This window comes from Chiloscyllium plagiosum, unplaced genomic scaffold (assembly GCF_037043375.1).
Source record: "Chiloscyllium plagiosum isolate Xiang-an unplaced genomic scaffold, Cpla_swu_hap1 HiC_scaffold_17, whole genome shotgun sequence".
Taxonomy (NCBI): Eukaryota; Metazoa; Chordata; class Chondrichthyes; order Orectolobiformes; family Hemiscylliidae; genus Chiloscyllium; species Chiloscyllium plagiosum.
This window is the reverse complement of record NW_028270155.1, coordinates 27,977,050-27,992,159: the sequence shown is the minus strand read 5'-3', so window position 1 is coordinate 27,992,159 and position 15,110 is coordinate 27,977,050. Positions and strand designations below refer to the sequence as shown.

Below are 15,110 nucleotides of genomic sequence, written 5' to 3'. Positions count from 1 at the left end.
AGTCTCAAGCACTGCCAATTGAACTAGTCAGCAACATAAAAAAGTGCCTGTGGCAAAGACAGGTCGGATTGACAAATGTATAAAGTACAGAATCTTTTAAAGAGTGTTTCAGTTTATATGCAACTTAAGGAGCAATAGCAGTTTTAGAAGGAGGGTCTTAAGCCCATCATGTCAATGCTACCTTTTAGCTCAAAGCACTCAAAGGTTGTCTTGCTACCTTGTGCTGTCCAAATAATCCTTCAACTTCTTCCATCTTGAAATATATCAGCATTTGTCATTTAAAGCTACAAGAGTCTCTACCTTAACAATTCTTTGTGATGAAGCATTCCATTTTATAACAAGTTTCAGAATAGAGATGTTTCTTCTGACTTCTCCCTTTACTTTCTTGAGTCAAGTGAACACTATGTCACTTTACTATAAAAGAACAGGAACAATATAAATAGATAGACCAGGTTTCACAAAGCCACCAGAGCAAGACTGTATTGTTAAGGATGAAACGTCTGGCCTGCAAGGAACAGCTACCTACCTGCACTGGAAGTGCATTGAAAATGTCTGTTACTTGGCATGGATACATATCTGAACTAAAGAGCACTGATATTGCTGTTGCAGGGATAGGAAATGCTTTGTTGATCTTGCTGTTAAAAAGGAAGCATGCAACTGCGGCTTGTACTGAAGCTCAAACCTGAGCTGAGTAAACTTTATATTAGATAATGTAACAATTATCGAATATCTTTCTGAGCAATACAACCCTGTAATGTAAACAATACATAATTGTAAAAGGATCAATAGCTGCAATCATTTTGACCATGTTAATTGTAAATAAAATTGCTATAACATGTCAACCTCATTTCCTTTCTCTCAGCATCATCCTAACAGACGACCATGCCAGGTTCCCATTATGTGCTCGGAACTTTATAGGTTCTCAATCAGACCTGATCAATGTGTCGAGATAATGCATGGAGTAAGTAAGACTCTTTCAAAATGCAACTTTAAAATCAATGGAGGGGACAACATAATGAGTGGTGTCCAAAGCCCAGAGGAAACCGTACGCTGTGCTGTTTGCGATTATATTTTATCATGGGCTGATAAACAGATCACTTTTAATGAGTACACAACATATGCACGTTACTCAGGTCTTTCAGCCTCCCAGGAGAACTAAGGTATATTAGTGCTGTAAACATCTTGACTGGGTCAGCAGTTCTACAGGTGCAAGGCACTTAAACCTTAAAATAAAACAAAAAAGAAGCAACTTTTAAAAACAAAGCAATCGTCACCATACTACATCAGGAAAAACAAAAAAAAAAAGTGGTCATATATATCATTCCTCAGCCATATTTCAGTAATGGTCTTCCATGTTGTCTATGTGGGAAAAGTCTGAGTGAATATTTTTTAGTCTGGGGGAATTCTGTATTGAAACACCTGCAGAATCCCTCACCCAACTAAACATTAAAACAGTGCAATTTAATTTATAAAACCTGCCACTGCCGCCAAAAACCATTTCTCTTAAAAACAAAATCAGACAGAAAAGAAAGTACATGCTAATAAGTCAACAAGTACGGTATAAAGATATTTTCTGGAATAAAGTGTCTCAATCTGGAAAAATTCAATGATTAATTTAAGAAATGTTTGAAGGTAATATTTTTGATGACTGACAGGAACTATGCATCAGCCTGTGTGCGACAAAAACTCTTCAAAATCCTCTTCCATTGTAGGCTTTTCAAATCTACGCTTGTTTTCATCTGACCTTTCTTATCTCTCACTCTCTACAGCTGTCTTTTATCTAACTTTCGCTACTATAAAGGTCTTCCGCTTTCTGGATGATATAATCACATTACTTGATAATTCTGGATAAAGTATAAAAGGAAAAATACAGTATCAATAAGGGGGGGGTGGTCCAACTGGTTAAAGTAAAATATTACACAGTGCTGTTTAATTTGCCAATGATATAAGTCACTTTCACAAACGGCAATGGATGCTAGATCAGTTGTTAATTTTAAATCTGAGATAGGTAACTTTTTTATTTAAGCAAAAGTATTAAGGGTTCTGGGCCAAAGCAGATATATTGAGTTAGGCCACAGATCAGCCATGATCTCCTTGCATGATGTAACAAGGCTTGAGAGGCTGAATGACCTTTTCCTATGTTCCTGTGAACTTTAAGAATTTTCAAATGACATGAGTCAGCAGAATATGCTGTGACATCACAATCTGGTAGCTAAAACTTAAAGGAAACTGCTAACTATTTAATCAATGAAACCACAAGCCAGTCTTTTATTGTGTAAATCAAGTTGATAAATTTAACATCAAACATTAATTGTGCAAGGAATATTCTACTTGTTAAATGGGAGTCATTCAGAGTCTGGATTTTCCCTTAAGGTAGCTAGTGGTCCAAAGCAGTCCTGTGACACTGACTGCACTTGCATAGCAAAGTCTGTAAAGTCACCATGTTGTGTTCAGTTTTAATTGCTACTTGTCATATTAAGGTAGCTATTTGCCACCTGGCCACTGGATTTTTATCCATTACACTCTAATGAGCAAAAAGATGTAAATTAAAAAAAGAAACTGGACCTATTTAGATAAAGACAATTGTGGTCTCAAGACCTAGGGCAATTGCACCCATTAGTCAGTCACAGACATACTGATGTGTAACAGACATTTACAAAGGCAGGGCTGTGATGCTGTCCAGCTGGGACCATTCCTGCTGTGAGTTGCGGGGGGTGAATAAAATTCACAAAAAGGGTAAGGCTACACTGAAAGGCTCTTGATTCTTTCACACTTTTCCCTTAAATTCTTGTCAAGGAGGTAGCCAGATAGATCACTTACCGAGAACCTTTTTTTTTGCCAATTTTAGGTCAAGTTGCATGATGTGAAACAGAGCCACCCCATAATGACAGTGCAATTTGAACCTGTGGTCCACTGTGATGTCATTTACAGAGAGGGAAAGAGAAAACTGCAGGTCAAGTTACTGCACATACTTTATATATTTTAACATAGTCAAACTTTGTTGTCAGTCTGCACAAATCAATACTGGAACAGTATTTAGATTTCCAAAAGATGTTCACCATTGTTTAACATCCAGGTAAGCTGCCAACAAGCAGTTGGAAAAACTTACAGTACACTTTCAAGCTACTGAAAAATGGAAAATTGCAAAAGGTTGTGCTAATTTCATGCCACTGTTGCTCGTACAAAGTGAGAAAAACAAAAGTGAGAATTTTCAGGTTGGGAAAGATCTAATTTTAAGAACTAGGAGCAGGAACAGGCAATTCAACCCGTTGGTTATATGTGTTTTATGTGAAAATTACAAATAAATGTTTCAACCCGGTCATTGGAAGAGCTTGCTTACAAAGTGTTACTTTTGAAACTTGGGGTTCAGGTTGATGAAGATGAGCAAAGCAAAACTGGTTGGTCAGGAACTGGTTGGTCACATAATTCTCCATATTCTTCCCTATGAACTTTAACAGCAAAGAACATTGCTCAGTTTAAGCTGGACTGTCATGTTGTGATCAGCTTATTTTGCATTACTGCTGTCCACTAATTTCAAACCATAATCTAATGAAGAGTGAATGTCTGAAAGTGCAGGATACTGTGAGATGTAGAAGCCCGGATCATGTTTGAAAATGCCCTGAACCGCCACAACCACTTCTTGTCAATCACAAGGCAAGGTGCTGCTACTTCAGAGTGGATGTCAATGATGTTGCTCAACAAGATCTCATTCCTCAGAACAGAACAGTAAGTCAACGAAATCGATCACTTTTGAAACAAAGTTTTTGAGGACAAATGATAGGCTCATTGGTAACAGTTATTTGTGACACATTCCAGCCTGTTCAATGAAACAGACACTGTTCCCTTTCAGGGAAAAGAAAGCTGCATTTTCCTTCCTTCACACACAAACCATCAAACAGAAAGAGAGAACCCCCGCAGCAACCATTTAGTGCAATGACCAAAGAGGGAAGCAGGTTTTCAGCTCTATCCATGACCACACAGGGCCATCTCCCCATGGTAAAGGGAAATCTATTATTTAGCAGAGAATATAAATGTAACTTGTGTTATTCCAAGTACTCATAAGAGAGGCTCAACTTTTCAATACTGCGATCAAAATATGGCTCGAATACTTTGACCTTGCTTTTAATACGCCATTAAGGTATAGGAAAACAACACTGCCCTAAAAGGCAAATGACACTCAGCCCGACAGTCTGTCATGTCTGCCATTTGTCATACAAATGAGTCACCGGGACAATTGTTTGCAGTGACTGCTGGGATTGGCATTAATGACAGATGTGGGTTATACTGTCAAAACTGAACTGCCTATTACAACTGCACACTTCTAATGATTAATAAGGTGCATTGAAATTAAAGTCAGCACAAGCAGCATTAGAAGAATGTCATTTGTCAATGACAATAAATTTTAAATTTTGATCCTGAGGAAAAAAACAGCTGCTTGGTTCACTAGCCAAGCAGTATAACTTGTTAAAATAATCAAAAAAAGGGGACTGGACAATGCTAGTTAGTGTGATGCAAGTTCCTCAACTCTGTGAACTTTTCATTTGTGAACTCTTCATTTATTTTAAAAATAAATCATTACCTGTACTAAATATAAAAATTGCTTCAAATTAAATCATATGCACTGACATTCATGTTCATTTTGGGACTGGAGAAAAACATTCTGCCCCATTTTTACTAATTCAAAGCATATTTCCATTGCAAATACAATTATACAATCACTCGCTAAGTTCTGAACAGTTCCAATATCATTTTCATACGATGCATAAACATGAGTGCTTTATAAATTCAGAATCTTGAAATGAAGTACTGCTGTGCAAATGCTTAGGTTGGCATGCCACTTCTTTCCTGCTAACTTAGGCCACGTGCCTTACTCTTCTGTGACACAGGCAAGTAATGTAATCCTGACCAGCGAGGCAAAATGAAATCAAGCCCTCATCCCAATTAACAAAGCTTGCAAACTAATGGTGACTTACTCATTGTTGGGTGTGTCATACAATGAAAACAAGGGTAGTTATCTCCAACTAACCTTAGACTCTCTCTCCTCACACACACACAGACATATGTAAATGTCTGATATTCCAAAACGCCAACATGTCATGCACACTTGAGAGAAGAGGTAAATTATGCCTTTTATGACAAATAGCTGTTTATACATTTGCACAGCAACAACCACTCAAAAGACACATTCATGTTCCTGCACTGATTTAACAGCAGGTTGCTGAAATGACTTCTCACGCAAAGAACGGCCTGAGCTGCTCTCTGACCTCTTCCAAATGGATAATGTATTAGCAAAACTGTAACTCCAGCAGAATAAAATCGCAACCATAAATGATTAATCTGAAAATACCAGATTCAATTTGGAATAAAATCCTGCTAAGAATAATTATTTGTTACATCAAGCACAAAGTACTTTTGGAGAGGGTTGGAATAACTGAATAGTGGTGCTGACTGGAAATGTCAGAATAATTTCCTTTGTAATGTAATAATAACCACTGTCAGAAACTGGTACATTTGGAAAAGATTTTAACAGAGTGAAAGCAATAATTCCATAATTCAACACTGCATTGCATTAAACATGAACCCTGAAGTCAGTCCAAGTTGGATGCACAAAACACGACTATAAACCCAAAAAAAGTTTTAAAGATTAATGTACAGTCAAAAGTTTAGGATTTGAGATAAGTGTTCAAAGATTTGATAATGAAAATGGTCACCAGCTAGTTAAAATGACCTCAGCCCTATCTTCGAAAACTCAACTTTTTTTTAAAAAGGCTTCAGCAAATCATGTGCATTTCTGAAGCCATTGTCAAATGAAATTGCTGATGCCATATCAATGACATTTTCAGGGTGCTGAGGGGTAGCGAGGAATTGCTACCTGGTACCTGTGACAATTCTTGTATAGCCACAGGAAAAAGGCAGTGTGCTGAAGACCTTGCCAGTTGACAGAGTACCCACATGAGCGTTGCTGGCTGCTTTAGACCGAGAGTGAAAGATTATTTTTTTCTTAAACTCTGTCATCCAGGAGTCTTGACCACCATTAGGAGACATCAAACGGGGCATGTATCTAAAACATAAACCGAGGTTGCTGGAAGAGCTCAGCAGGTGACGAGAAATCACAGTTGACATTTTGGATCCAGTGACCTTTCCTCAGAACTGAGGGCAATGAGGGAAATGTTGGTTTGTATGCAGATGATAGGGTCAGGAGAGGGGCAGCAAGTAATAAATGATCGTTGGGGATAGAGCCCAAAGTGAGAGGAGACAGTTGGACAGACAAAGGAGTGGATAATGATCTATCTAGGAGGGTGCATAGCTGTTAATGGAGACTGTTAGTGGCTAACAATAGGTAGTGTGCAATGGCAGATTATGTGATAACCAGGCCTGGTGTGTGGCATTGGGAGCTCAGACCCTAAATATTGAACTTGATATTGAGTCCAGAGGGCTGCAGGGTCCCCTTGTGGAAAATGAGGTGGTGTTCTTTCAGCTTGCACTAAGCTTTGCTGGAACACTGCAGCAAGCCTGAGACAGAGATGTTGGCCAGGGAACATGGTGAATGTGTTAAAGTAGCAGGCAACTGGAAACTCAGGATTTTTTTTGCAGGCAGAACATAGGTGTTCTGTGAAGCAGTCACCTAGTCTACGCTTCATTTCCCCAGTGTAGAGGAGACCACATTGTGAGCAGTGAATGCAGTAGACTAGAATGTGTGATATAAAGCTAAAGTGTTGCTTCACCTGGAAGATGTGTTTGGGCCCTTAGATAATGAGGAGGGAGGAGGAATATGGGCAGGTGGTGCACCTTCAGCAGTTGCAGGGGAAGGTGCTGTGGGGGGTTGTCAGGAGTGAAGGGAGAGTGGACCAGCGTGTCCCAGAGGGAACAGTCCCTGCGGAATGCGGACAAGGGAGGGGAAGTGAGTAAGTGTCTGGTGGTAGCATTTCGCTGGAGATGGTGGAAATGGTTGCTGATGATCTTCTGGATGTGGACGCTGGTGCAATGGTTGGGAGGACAAAGGGAACCCTATTGCTAATGTGGGAGGGAAGAAAGGAGTGAGGGCAGAAGTGCTGAAATGGGTCAGACCCAGTTGAAGGCCCTGCTACCAACGGTGCAAGGGAATCCTTGATTGAGGAAGGAGGTGGACATTTCGGAGGCTCCCTTGTCGAAGTTGGCCTCGTCAGAACATATGCGATGGAGATGGAAGAAGGGGAGAATGGAATGGAGTTTCTACAGAAAGGAGGGTGCTAGGAACTATAGTCTAGGGCGTTGTGGAAGTCAGTGGGTTTGTAGTGGATATTAGTGGCCAGTCTATTCCCAGAAATGGAAACAGAGATGTTGAGGAAGGGAAGGGAGGAGCCAGAGATAGACCAGGTGAAAGTGTGGGCAGGGTGGAAACTGGAAACAAAATCGATGAACTTTACCAACTCCATATGAAAGAGGGAAGCAGCACCAATGATATCATCGCTATATCGGAGAAAGAATTGTAGGTAGGGGCCAGAATAGGACTGCACATATACCCCACATGCCCCACTAAGATACAGGCATAACTGGCACCCAAATGCGTACCCATGGCCACCCCTCTGACCTGAAGCAAATGACAGGAGTAAAAAGAGAAGTTGTTGAGGGTGAGGACGAGCTCAGCCAAGCAGAAGGGGATGGTTGGTGGGTACAGATGGTTCAGGATTTTGCTCCAGGGAGAAGTGGAGAGCCCTGAGACTATCCTGATGAGGGATGGATGTGTAAATGGATTGCACGTTGCAGAGAAGGTGGCTAGAGCCTGCAAACTGGAAATTCCGAAACTGGCATGAAGTGTCGGAGGAATCGCAAATGTAAGTGGGCAGGAACTGGACCAGGGGATAAAAGACCAAATCAATATTGGACGCAATGACTTCTGCAGGGCAGAAGCAGGCCAAAATAATGGGTCTGCCCGGGCAGTCCTGTTAGTGACTTTTGGGAAGGAGATAGAAGGGTGCTGTGTGGGGATGGGGACGCAGTGAAGGGGGAGATCACTGGGTGAAATGAAGTCAGTGACAGTACAATGGCCTGATTGCCATGGTACGTTCATGGTCCAGGGAGTGATAGGAGGAGGTATCTGAGAGCTGGCACTCAGCCTCTGCAATGTAGAGGTCAGTCCACCAGACTACAACAGCACCATCCTTATCGGCAGAGTTGGATCTAATTGCATGGAGTGCAGTCAGTTCATAGTGAGGTAGGTTGGAATGAGTGAGGGAGGGACAGAGAATTTGAGGTGACCGATGTCAAATCAGTAGTTCTGAATGAACAGATCGAGTGCAGGCAGAAGGCCAGACTGAAGGGTCCAGGTAGAGGGGGAGTGTTGAAGCTGGGCGAAGGGGTCTGTGGGATGGGGAGAAATGAGCACAGAGGCGAAGATGACAGAAATAGAATTTGACATCATGTCATGCCCAAAATTCAGAGGGATAAAGCTGAGACCTTTGCTCAGTACTCTCAGTATCAGACAGCGGAAGGTTGGGAGAGATGGTGAATACCTGACAGGAGGTGGGGTTGGGGGAGGGGATGCAGTCAGAGGGAAGGGGAGGGGAGAAAGGTTCCAGAGGGCATTGGCTATCTCTGAGTTGTTGGCCCCGAAACTTACACACCAGACCTTGTTATCACGCAGGCGAAAGTGGGTACTGCAGATGCTGGAAATCAGAGTCAAGATTAGAGTGGTGCTGGAAAAGGACAGCAGGTCAGGCAGCATCTGAGGAGCAGGAAAATCGATGTTCCTGATGAAGGACTTTTGCCCGAAACATTGATTTTCCTGCTCCTCAGATGCTGCTTGACCTGCTGTGCTTTTCCAGTACCACTCTAATCTTGTTATCCCACAGTCTGCCATTACACACTACCTATTGTTAGTCACTAACAGTCTCCAATAACAGCTATCCACTCTCCCAGCCAGATCATTATTGACTCCTTTGGCAGCCCAACTGTTCTTCTTTCTCTTTGAGCTTTATCCCCGCCTATCATTTGCTCCTCACTCTATCTTCTGCATATAAACTGACATTTTCTGCAGCTACCATCAGTTCTGAGGAAGGGTCACCAGACTCAAAACATTAACTCTGATTTCTCTTCACAGAGGCTGCCAGATGTGCTGAGCTATTCCAGAAACTTCGGTTTTTGTATCTGATTTACAGCATGTGTTCTTTCAGTTTTTAATTTAAGGGCACGTATCTGTTCTGATTGTTCCTTCAAATCTCCTTTTTATCAGTTGTGATTTCTGCTGTCTTACACCCTTGGGAGCTGAGATGTGGCCTTATCATTTGAAAATAGGTGATTGTTCCGACCCAGCAGTGACACTACCCTCGCTGTGCCTGGAGAGGATACTTCAAGGAGGGGGAGAGGAAAGGAGTCCTATGTCAGGAAACAGGACTGCAAATAAACTCCTTAAACACATGAAGTATTGCCTGCACTTAGTTTTAGAAATTTCTGTCTTTAATAAATGATTTGAAAATAAAATTGACATAATTTGATGTGGATAAATACTGTCGTTAATTTACTAATGCGGGAGTTTTAAAATCTGGGTCAAAATACTATATGAAAAGTTATGACCTTAATCAAAATTTATTTTTGTGAAGAAAGGTACAACTAAATAGAAGCAACATTTCCAAATGATTAATTCATTCCGAAACAAATTGCCATGTACTAAGCATGGGGTGTAACTATTTTTCAGTACTACCTACCACAAAGGGGTCCTAATATGACTCCTTTAATAGCCTCCTCATTAAGAAGCTTGATCACATTCTTTTGCCAAAGTAAATATTTAACACAATCTCAAATTGAGAGCCTTTAATTTTATCACTGTGCCAACAGTAGGGTGTAAAGTCCTTGCAGAGAGCCCATTCTCAAAATGCAAATATGAAAGATTATAACATAGTTAAAATGAAATAAAAAGGTAATTTGCATATTGCATTTATTGTTCTGTCAGAGTATGTTTGCTTGAATTAATCCTGTGATAGATTCAATTCTTAGTATTACTACCTCGAAACAAATCTTGAAGTTAGTAATTCTTAATATTTAATGCCTCATAATTGCTTGAAATCTAATGGGGGTAAGTCATAAAATGGATATATTTTTATAAACAAACTCATCCATAAAATGCCACAAAATCATGAAATAATATACCATTTAAACTCAGTTTGCCATTTAAAATTTGCTTTTTCTGCTATGCAGTTTAACATGGTCAGAAAGAAAAGCACATGTGAGCTGCTATACAATGGCGCTTACTCCAAATTCTTTTGTCTTTCTCATTTGGAGGCAACTAAAACCATCAATGCGTCAGTTCTATTGATATAGTAATGCTTACCATCCAGTTCCTTACATTTTATTGATGTAGCAAGAAAACAATAACTGAACCTGAAGTGCTTGGTAAGACTAGGTATTAGAGGAGAAAGTGAGGTCTGCAGATGCTGGAGATCAAAGTTGAAACTTTATTGCTGGAACAGCACAGCAGGTCAGGCAGCATCCAGGGAACAGGAGATTCGACGTTTCGGGCACAGGCCCTTCTTCAGGTATTAAAAAAGATGGAGCAAGAAAATGACCCAAACCTTGATGCGTAAGCCAGCAGCGTGACTGGTGCCAATGCCCAGTATAACATTGAGAAAAAGACTATGGGCTGCAGTTCTCACTTTCAGACTGTGTTATTGTTGGGGTGCTTTTGTTTTTACCGTAGGTATTCAATCATGGCTCACAGTGATTTTTCTCACACTATTTTTCCCTCCTCACTTCATTAGTTAAGCAAACAACCTCTTTGTCATCCTTTTCATGTACTCTCATAGCAGGAGAGGCAAGGTTCCCGCTACTGCCAGGACTTTCTGGTGCACAAGCCGCTGGTACAATACTGAAAGCCCAAATGTACCTGACTCAAGATGATACAAGGCAGGAACTACCTCGCGCACTGTTCTCTTAGCAAACTGAAATGTCTCCGAAAGGAAAGCTGGCACTCTCGTTTCCAGATTGGGTTCTGTTGGATGGGTGGTCAAGAGGAGGTCCATCCTTTACCCAGCAGAACACTATAGGAAGCTAAGGCACCAAAAACAGCCAATCTGGACACAGAGACCGGCTTAGGTCACTGCTGTCACCAGGTTCAGATGGGATACACAGCAGTGCAGGAGAAAGGTCTATGATCTTCTGCATTATGTAGGTTAGGTGCCATTCTGTTTTCTCTGTTACCTTACACTCGCTCTATCACTGCAGACAAACCTCACCAACCCTCACTATTGCATGCAACTTTTCCATTCAATGGCTGTTACCCCCCTCATCCTCCACATTTTGTTTTACTTATTCATGGGCTGTAGATGCCACTGGCTAAGTCAGGGTTATTGCTGACTCCTTATTGCCCAAAGGGCTGTTAAGAATAAACAACATTGCTGTAACTCCGATGCCACATGTAGATAGCAGATTTCCCTAAAACAATGGATGACTAATTCTTTGACATAACCACTAGCCCTATGCCTCTCTAACTAACTTCCCACTTTCCAAAAAGCTATGCAACCCTAGGCAGCCTCCGTGTAAGTGCTGAGAAACATAGCTAAGATCCATCCTACTCTGATAAATGAGATGGTTGTGTGCCCTTGGCAGGAACATGAACATCAAGGGTGTCCCTGAGCTCCAAAGTTATGTCCTGAAAAGGATTTTCTCTCGGTCTGAGGTCAGCTATGATAATATGATGAGGCTTGTGACTTGACAATGCTGACTGGGAGGGGGATGCTGTCCATGGAATACACATTTGTGAAGGGACATTAAGGCCTGGAAAGGCCAGAACAAGCTGCATTCACTATGGGAGGTGATAGTCTAATGGTATTATCACTAAATTATTCATCCAGAAACCCAAGTAATTTTCTGGGGACCTGGGTTCAATTCCTGCCATGGCAGATGGTGGACTTTGAATCCAATAACAAAAAAAACTGGAATGAAATTTTTGTCGGGAAAAACCCACCTAGTTCACTACTATCCTTTAGGAAAGGAAACTACCAATTGTACTTGGTCTAGCTTACATGTGACTCCAGACTCATGAAAATGTGGCTCACTTTTAACTAGACCATTATGGATGGGCAATAAATACCTTAGTCACCGTAAATGAATGAGAAAAGGTAACTGCTCTGACTTTCAAAGAAGGTGCTGGTGTTGGACTGGGATAGATAAATTCAGAAGTCACATGACACCAGGTAATAGTTCAACAGGTTTATTTGAAGTGATAAGCTTTTGGAGATATCATCTGATGAAGGAACAGTGCTCCAGAAGCTTGTGATTTCAAATAAACCTGTTGGTCGATAACCTGGTGTCATGTGACTTCTGACTTTATAAAGTTTAGAATTGTCACCCTTGGCTTCTCAGGAGTGAAGGGGGAGAACTTCAAGCTCTACATAAATAGGGCAAGTTGGGCTTTTAATAAAATGCAAATGCATGCAAATAAGATACTTGATGCTTATCAGTGGAATTCTTACCTCAGTGATGAAACTGCATTGCATCAGCTTTTTAATTCTCACTGTATTTTTCCCCATTTCTCATCATTGGTCATGCTGTTCAACACATGGGAGAACTTCACCTCAGACCCTGCACTAGAGTGAGAAAGTTGATGCTCCCACAACAACCTTGGAAGATCATCTGCCTCTGTGCAAATGAAAATGGAACATGGGAGGTGGGGAACAGGAGGTGCAAGTGAACAGCTAAGCTGTCCTTCTCGCTCCTGTTACAAAGGCAGTAAAACATTCATTTTCAATGTAGAATCCCAACTGTGTGGAAACAGGCCATTCGGCCCAACAAGTCTACACTGACCTGATGAAGTGTAACCCACCAAGACCTATTCCCTTACCCTATTACTCGACATGTCCCCTGACTAATGCACCTAACCTACACATCCCTGTACACTATGGGCAACTTAGCATAGCTAATTCACCTAACCTGCACATCTTTGGATGGTGGGAGGAAACTCCGGAGCACCCGGAGGAAACCCATGCAGACACATGAGAATGTGCAAACTCCACACAGACTGTTGCCCGAGGCTGGATTTGAACACATGTCCCTGGTGCTATGAGGTAGCAGTGCTAACCACTGAGCCACCATGCCGCCCCAACATTTGTGGATTTATTTCACGTTACAGATAAACAAGTAAAGAAACTGCTAAATTCAGTGTGTATCAGATCACTGATGCAACATGTGATAGTGCCTAGGTTGGGGTGATCGGGAGGAGGGAATCACTCGAAACACAAAGGAAGAGAAGTTTCCTCTGTAATTAACAAGCTGCCATCTAAATCACAGGGAAGCGCAGCTTTGATATTTAAGATTTTTGAGGATGCATTTCTGTTCATGGTGGTTAATTAAAGAGAATAAAAGGTGTCCTCCTGTTTTTTTTCAGAAGAATTTCACCCCCAGGATAACTTGACTGTAATTTTTTTCAAACTGCCTTCAATCTCCAGGAGCCTCTCGTTTTAAAATTGCTCAAAGCAGATTGGTGACTCTATGCAGCTATCATTTCGGACAGCATTCTTTGCTGAAAAACATATTAATTCTTCCTGTGGTGCACATTGTGATAGAGCAAAACACACTGCAGCTAATTCCAAGAACTTGCCAGTACCAATGTCTCAGTATGTAATAATTCTTTATTAATATATTCAGAGAGAAGAAAAAACTAGCTACTGGGAAATACTACATGGATACTTTTGTATGCATTGGAGCACATCTTATCAAAAGAATGATAAATCAGGCAGAATTCTGCTTCAAACGTTTGCAATTGTGTATTGACCACATATTGTAGTGTTCCAGGAAGAGCTGATAAAACAATGTTGCATTCAAAAACTCACTTCTTTGTAAACACATTTGCCACTGTCAGCAGCTTCTCTTTATTGTGTACAAGTGTTGCCGAGTACTGAGGAGAATTGCCCCAAGGATTGCTACGACACTAATCAAATGGGTATTTGTATCTTACTAGGTCTGAAATTGATCAAAACAATCAATCGCAGATCAGTTCTACAAGGCCTCATTAGCTTTGTGCAAACATAGTTAACAAGTGTTTTTCAACCAGTTCCACAGCCCAGACGGAAATCATTCAATTGAGTTGGCTTTCCTGTTGTTGAAAAGAAGTTACGTTGTGCTGCCATGGAGACCATTTAAAAATAGGGAAAATAGGTAACGGTTCAAACTTTTGTTAACAATTATCAGGTCCATCAGATATCTTTGTAAGTTAGACAAACACCGATCAATGCATTTTACTGCCTGTCACAGGCATTGAGTTATGAGTTAATTCAGAATTGGAGTGTAATTTAGTGCCATATTAAAGAATTCAAATTACTGCAATGTGCTAAATACGAACTCCCAATACAGTCAACAGCTTTTGATTCCTTTTACAATTTCAAGCGTGAAGAATGAAAAACAGGAAATTTTATAAATCACCAGTTTTACAAAAGATAAATCAACATTCAAAAGGGCATATTGGTGATAACAATGCTCTATATTGGTTGAAATTGTAAAGTTATTTTAAAATCAATCTGTCACGACAAGTTATGACGCACCCCTGTGGTAGGTGGGAATTGAATCCAGGCCTTCTATCCTAGAGGTGGGGTTAACAACCACTGCACTACAAGACGTCTTGATTGTGATTTATGCCAAATCTGCAATGTTGAATAATAATCTAAAGAGCCTCAATTTCTTCTGTCTGTCAATCTTTTGATGAACTTTGCCATCCTTGATCTGTACTATCCCCATACCTTAAATGTTAACTTACTACATTTTGAGTTAAACTTTGGCCATCAGTTCTCAAAATACAGTATAGTATCTTCTGACTTTTGCTCAACGTATCTAGCAATACAATTCACCTTCTATTCACTGCTATATTGCTGATTCCCAGCACTTTGATATGTTAAGTGCCATATGTACCATCAGATACCTTTCCGCTTCCTCACTAGTTATTTTTACACTATCCTTAATATACTTAAATACCCAATTTCCTTCAAATGTTTTGCACTTGTTGGTAATGAATTTCATGTGCCACTGATTTGCCCATTTGTAGATTTTATCTAATTATCTTTGTAGTTTCCTTTTAGCTTTAACCAACATGACTGCCCTCCAGCTTCGTAACATATGCAAATTGATCATTTTGCATTGGATTTCCA

The 15,110-nt window shown here is 40.6% G+C and overlaps 1 protein-coding gene across 7 annotated transcripts in view; it reads right to left on the bottom strand.

The window, feature by feature from the left end:
* Positions 1 to 15,110, bottom strand: part of zfhx3b (zinc finger homeobox 3b) — a 566,603-nt gene that overhangs the window by 249,289 nt on the left and 302,204 nt on the right. The window lies entirely within an intron of this gene.